At 42.3% G+C, this 5,638-nt stretch overlaps 1 pseudogene; it reads left to right on the top strand.

Moving 5' to 3' along the window:
- Positions 1–297: 297 nt before the first annotated feature.
- LOC101437825 (ubiquitin-associated protein 1-like) lies at positions 298–3,374 on the top strand (annotated as a pseudogene).
- The last annotated feature ends 2,264 nt before the right edge of the window (positions 3,375–5,638 follow it).

Here is a 5,638-nt window from a genome sequence, read left to right as displayed (position 1 = left end):
GTTAGTGTAATCTCTGGGCCAATCATGTACTAATGCATAATGTATATGGCCATCAGGGAAAGGACTGATCAGTTTACAATATTTGTAAGATTAAAACAAGGCATGGAGGTTTCAACATGGAAGCAGTGGTACTGGAGGTGGTTAAAGTGATGGCCTGTTCTGGGGTGGGCAGAGTTGGAGATGGTAGTGTTTGCTCTTCCTAGGGGTCATCAGGAGCTGAGCAGGGACTGAGCCAGGGTGCTGGCCAGCACCTTTTAGCTTCTGGGATGGTGGCAGCAGTGGCAGTTCAAATTCTAAATGGCTTCTAAGAAGTTGGGTGCAGTTTTTCATCATGTTAAGTCATTCAAACTATGTAATTAGCATTCTAGAACTCTGGCATCAGATCTTCAAGGAACTTTTCTGTTACCTTGATGATGTCCTATTTAGGATAGGAGACAAATTCAAAACACCACTAGGAGTCCTGCTATATTCTCTAATAGAATGGCAAGAACCCCCCAAGTACATGGCCAGTGCCTAGCAATGGAAGACAGACCATTACACCATGCCCTTGATATTGATGATTGCATTTATGAACCTTTTCTTGTGAAATTGAAACCTAGTCTAGTATTATATATTGCCAGAGTTACTTCCTGAAAGCCTCTTTGTTGCTCAGTTGTGGCCTCTTTCTAAGCCAAACTCAGCATATAATCACAATACCTACCCCCTGCCCCAGCATGGGACTTGACTCCCTAGGATGAACCTCCCTGGCACCAAGGAATTGTTAGCAAGTGCTGACTAGTAATACATCTGGAAAAATACCTTGACCAAAAGGGGGAAATATTAAATACAAATAAGTTTTTATGACTAAAAGATTTCAAAGTAAGGAGGTCATTCCAGAGGTTATGCTTTTGCATGTCTCAGAAGGATCTCACTGACTCACTACTCACAGTAAACAGTGCCTCAAACAGTAGGGCTCCTGAAAGCTCTAGAGACATCTAAACACCATAGGGAAGGCAGACACTCTTAGGAATTTGGCACCCTGTCAGTGGCCCTTATTTTGGAATTTATGTTCCCCAATGTAACAGAATTAGACTAATTTATAATTTCCCTACCCTTGGCTCTTCTGCCTTTTATTTGAATCTATAATTAGCATTATACTTGTTAAATAAATGTCCCAGAGACTTAAATTTTCAGTCTGCCCAGATGCTAGTTGAGTCCTGAATCTCAGCAGAATTGCAACACCTACTCTCCAATTCATTGGACTCACCCAAGAAAACTAACAAAAGGATGATGCTGGACAGGCCCCATCCCCCCATCCCAAAAAGCAGAGAGTATCTACAACAGCAAGCAAGATAGTTCTATCCATCTGCCCTATTGAATCTAAGCCCCCTCTCAATCAGAAAAAAAGTGGGCATCACCATCCCAAAATCTTTCAGATTGGGGAATGAACAATGGACTAAAGTAGACTTATTATTTTTCTATTATTATTCTATTATGGACTTATTATTATTCTAGCAATGGAAGAACTTGTATCATTGATTTAAATGCAGTGGCCACCATAGGTTCTGAGAGGAGAGGGAAGAATAGGTGTAACATGGGACCATTTTTGGGACATTGGAATTGTCCTGCATGACATTGCAATGATGGATACAGGCCATTATACATTTTGTCAAAACCTATAAAATATTGTGGGGGAAAGTGTAAACTGTAATGTAAACTATAGTCACTGTTAGCAGCAATGCTTCAGTATGTGTTCATTAATTGTAACAAAAGTACCAAACTAATGAAAGATGTTGTTAATGCAGGAAAGTGTAGGAAGGTTAGGGTGTGGGGTATATGGGAATCTCCTATATATATTTTTTTGGGGGGACAGGGAAGGTACCAGAGATTGAACCTGGGACCTTGTACATGGGAAGCAGGCACTCAAACCACTGAGCTAAACCCACTCCACTCTATAGTTTTGATGTATCATTTATGTAATCTAAAGCTTCTTTTAAAAAAAAAATTTTTTTTAAAGCCCACCAGCTAAAGTTGGTCTACCCATTGGCTTCTCCTTGCCTGATTGCAGGTTGTCAGAGAAGTACAGTATCACTTCTCCTTGGAAAAGAGAACCATCAAATGGGTCTAAGATATTAAGAAAATACAAGAAGACCAGTGGGAAGCCAAGTGCATGACTGAGGAAGCAGAAACTCAAGTGAATTCTAAGAGTACCCGAGAGGGCAATATACTCCAAGACTCACATTACATCCACAGTGCCACTGCCTATCAATCCCATCCTTGCTAGGTTACAGCACAATAGCATCCTTACCCCATCTTGGGTCAGTAGCAGTGCTAAAAAACAGAAAGTTTTCAGTCCACCCCATATAAAGTCTTATTTCATCCCAGCTTCTTTTGAGTGTGAAGAAGACCCATTTGATAATCTGGAGCCAAAAACTATTGATGAGAAGGAACGGATAAAAAACATTCTGGTAGGAACCACTGGACCCATTGTGGCTCAGCTTTTTGACAATAACTTGCCCAGTGGAGGGTCTGGTTCTGTTTTTCAAGCAAGGAGATCCTGTCATCCTTGGAGTGGGCAATTCTAGATTTCAAGCCTCTTCATAAACCCAGTGGCTTTATAACCTTACCACAGTTGGGCAACTGTGAAAAGATGTCACTGTCTTCCAAAGTGTCCTTCCCACTATCACTGCAGTAAGCAATATCAAATCTCTGTCCTTCCCCAACTTGATTCTGATGACGGTAATAATAAGACAGCCAAGCAAATGAGCACTGTCCATAGCACATCCTGCCTTTGCAATGGCATGTTTCAGAATTCCCTAAAGCCATCCAGCCAGAGCAGAGCCGGTGAGCTCAATGGGCATTTTGGCTTTCACCTTTGAACTTGGACAGTGGCCCAGAGGTGCCAAACCTGTCTCTCTCTTCCCAGATGCCTTCCCCCTCTGTCTTGTCTGTGTGCACAGAAGAATCATAACCTCCAAATACAAGTCCTATTGTTACCCCCTCCTAATTTCTCAGTGTCACAAGTACCGAACACTCGCAGATGTCTCCTGGCCTATTCTGAACTGCAGATGCTGTCCCCCAGTGAGAGACAGTGTGTGGAGACTGGTCATATGAATGTGTCCTGAAAGCCAAGAAGAAAGGAGAGAATACTGACTAGATTCTAGACTATTTGCATATGGACAGTTCTGTGAGAAGGGCTTCAACCCTCTTTTGGTGGAAGAAGCTCTGGAAATACGCAAGTGTTCAGAGGAAAAGATGATGGAATTTCTTCAGGTAATGAGTAAATTTAAGGAAATGGGCTTTGAACTGAAAGACATCAAGGAAGTTTTGTATTACACAACAATGACCAGGACAATGCTTTGGAAGACCCCATGGCTCAGGCAGGAACCAGTTGAGACCAGGCCCTACCTGGACCCTGCCACGGAACCCCTGCCCCAGGAGGCCCTACAGAGCCTACCTGTGGGCAAAGAGAAGGGGCATACTTCTGGATTTTCTTTAGGGGGAGGAAGGTCAGGTATGGAGACTGTGCTTGGCAGTCTTTTTGGACCTAGGCTCTGAGCTAGGGAGAAAGTGGGGAAGACTTGGTCAAGTGCCACCAGGACAGTCCTGACTGTTCCTTCTATATTAAATGTATTTCTATTTTGAGAAGTGTGCTTTCCCCCTCAGCCCATCAGAGACTGCCTTGGTCATTCTGGGGTCTGTATATCCTCAGCCCAGACCTGCCCTGGCTGCCAAGTTGAATCAGGGAGAAGGGTTAGCAGAGCCAAACTCAGAACTGTTTTGGGGCTGGATTATCCTTCTATCCCTCACTCCATGGGTAAACTGAACGTGAATCCATGTTCAGTGTAATTGAATGGTTCTTCCAGGGTTTTGCTTATTTTTCCCTTTTTAAACTGAGTCTTTTAGTGTTACACTGTTTCTGCAATGTCTCTGAGGTACAAAGAATGTCCTTTTCTGATTGGGGTCCTGAACTTGCCTCTTCTAGGCTGTCACCATGCTTCCCTCCCGGAGCCTGTTTCTTTTGGCTTGATTTGGGCCACAGCCCTCTTCTACTCAGGATTTTAGAGTCCCATGATCTAGGAACCAGTTATCAGTTTAAGAAATCATTGGCCCTTTCCCAGTACATTGTATGGGGAAGAAAACAGGCCACAGTTTAACACTAACTACCTCTTTTCTCATTTAAGAACAGCCTTACCTTCCAGCTCATTGCTTTAGGATGACATAATGAATAGAACCTAGTCATAAAAACCAGTCTCTTTGGTTTGTTTTACATTATGTTGTACATCATTAAAGACCTAAATACAAAGGGAAAATGGTGTAAGTGACAAAGACTGCAATAGCCTGATCCTATATGTATGGGCAATTTTGCTAGCTGGATTCCAAGACACTGTGGCACTTGGGATCCCTAAAAATTGGTCACTGGCAGGATGACATGATCCAGTGGATCATGAACAGATCAAGAATTTTTCTGGAAAATCAAGCAGTCAGTTAGATTCCTCTCCTTTGCCATGGCCTGTGAAAGAGGTCGTTGATGTGAGAGGAGTGGGGAGGGAGGTGGTATGTGGGAACCTCTTATATTTTTTAATGTAATATTTTTTGGGATCTATGTACCTTATAAAAAAGACAGTTTAATAATACCAAAAAAATGTGAATAATAGTATTGTCTTTCCAAGCCATGGCACAGAGGAAGGAAGAGGCAAACAGGAACAGTTTAAACATCTTTCGTGGTAACATTTTCTAAGCAAAAGGAAAAGGTGTGCAAAAGGTGTGTGGAAACAATAAAAATACAACAATAATTATAAGGTATGTGATAAAGAATATAACAGGAATGTAGGAGAATTCATGGGGTCTTGTTTTGTGATCTTGGACAGAAGCTCTCCACCTTATGAAGTCTTGTACTTCTTGTCCTAGTAAATTTTAGCTGCAGATTCCCAGTTTGGTCACAGGTCTAATCGTTGGAAAGGAGAGCCTTTTTAAGTTGTGAGATCTGAACCCCAGATTCAATCTCTTCTAGTTGTACTACAGTAGTAAATGTTAAGAATACCTGGTAAGGTCCCTTCGAGCCTAGTTCAAGGGCTGTTTTGCGTTAATGTTGCTTCCAGTATACCTAATTGCCAGAAGTTAGGGTGTGAGGAGTCTAAGGGAGATTTGGATCTAGAAATGGTGTCTCTTACCTATTGAGATAATCCTTAGCACAAATCATTGGAGATTTACAATATTGAATTATCTCCTGCTGGCGAAGAAGGAGATCACTGTTAAGATGGAGGGCAAAGGAGTGCGCCCTGTAAAGAGAGCCGCCCAGCGCGAAAGAAAATGCAGCCTGCCTAGAATGGCACCACCCACACGGAAAGCTGACACAAGATGACGCAACGAAAAAGAAACACAGATTCCCTTGCCGCTGATGACAACAGAAGCGGACAAAGAAGATGCAGCAAATAGACACAGAGAACAGACAACTGGGGTGGGGGGTGGGGGGGGGGAGAGAAATAGATAAATAAATAAATCTTTAAAAAAAAAAGATGGAGAGCAAATTACACAGGTCCTCCACTAATAATTTCAAAGGAAAAAAGTTGATATTTCACAAAATATGTGCTTTGCATGGCCATAAGGGCCAGTGGAAGAACTTTAGGCCAAGTTAACCAGTTTCCTTAGGAAACTG

The sequence above is a fragment of the Dasypus novemcinctus genome, chromosome 1 (genome assembly GCF_030445035.2).
Source record: "Dasypus novemcinctus isolate mDasNov1 chromosome 1, mDasNov1.1.hap2, whole genome shotgun sequence".
Lineage (NCBI taxonomy): Eukaryota > Metazoa > Chordata > Mammalia > Cingulata > Dasypodidae > Dasypus > Dasypus novemcinctus.
Note: the sequence above shows the minus strand (reverse complement) of the source record. Positions and strands in the feature narration are given on the sequence as shown.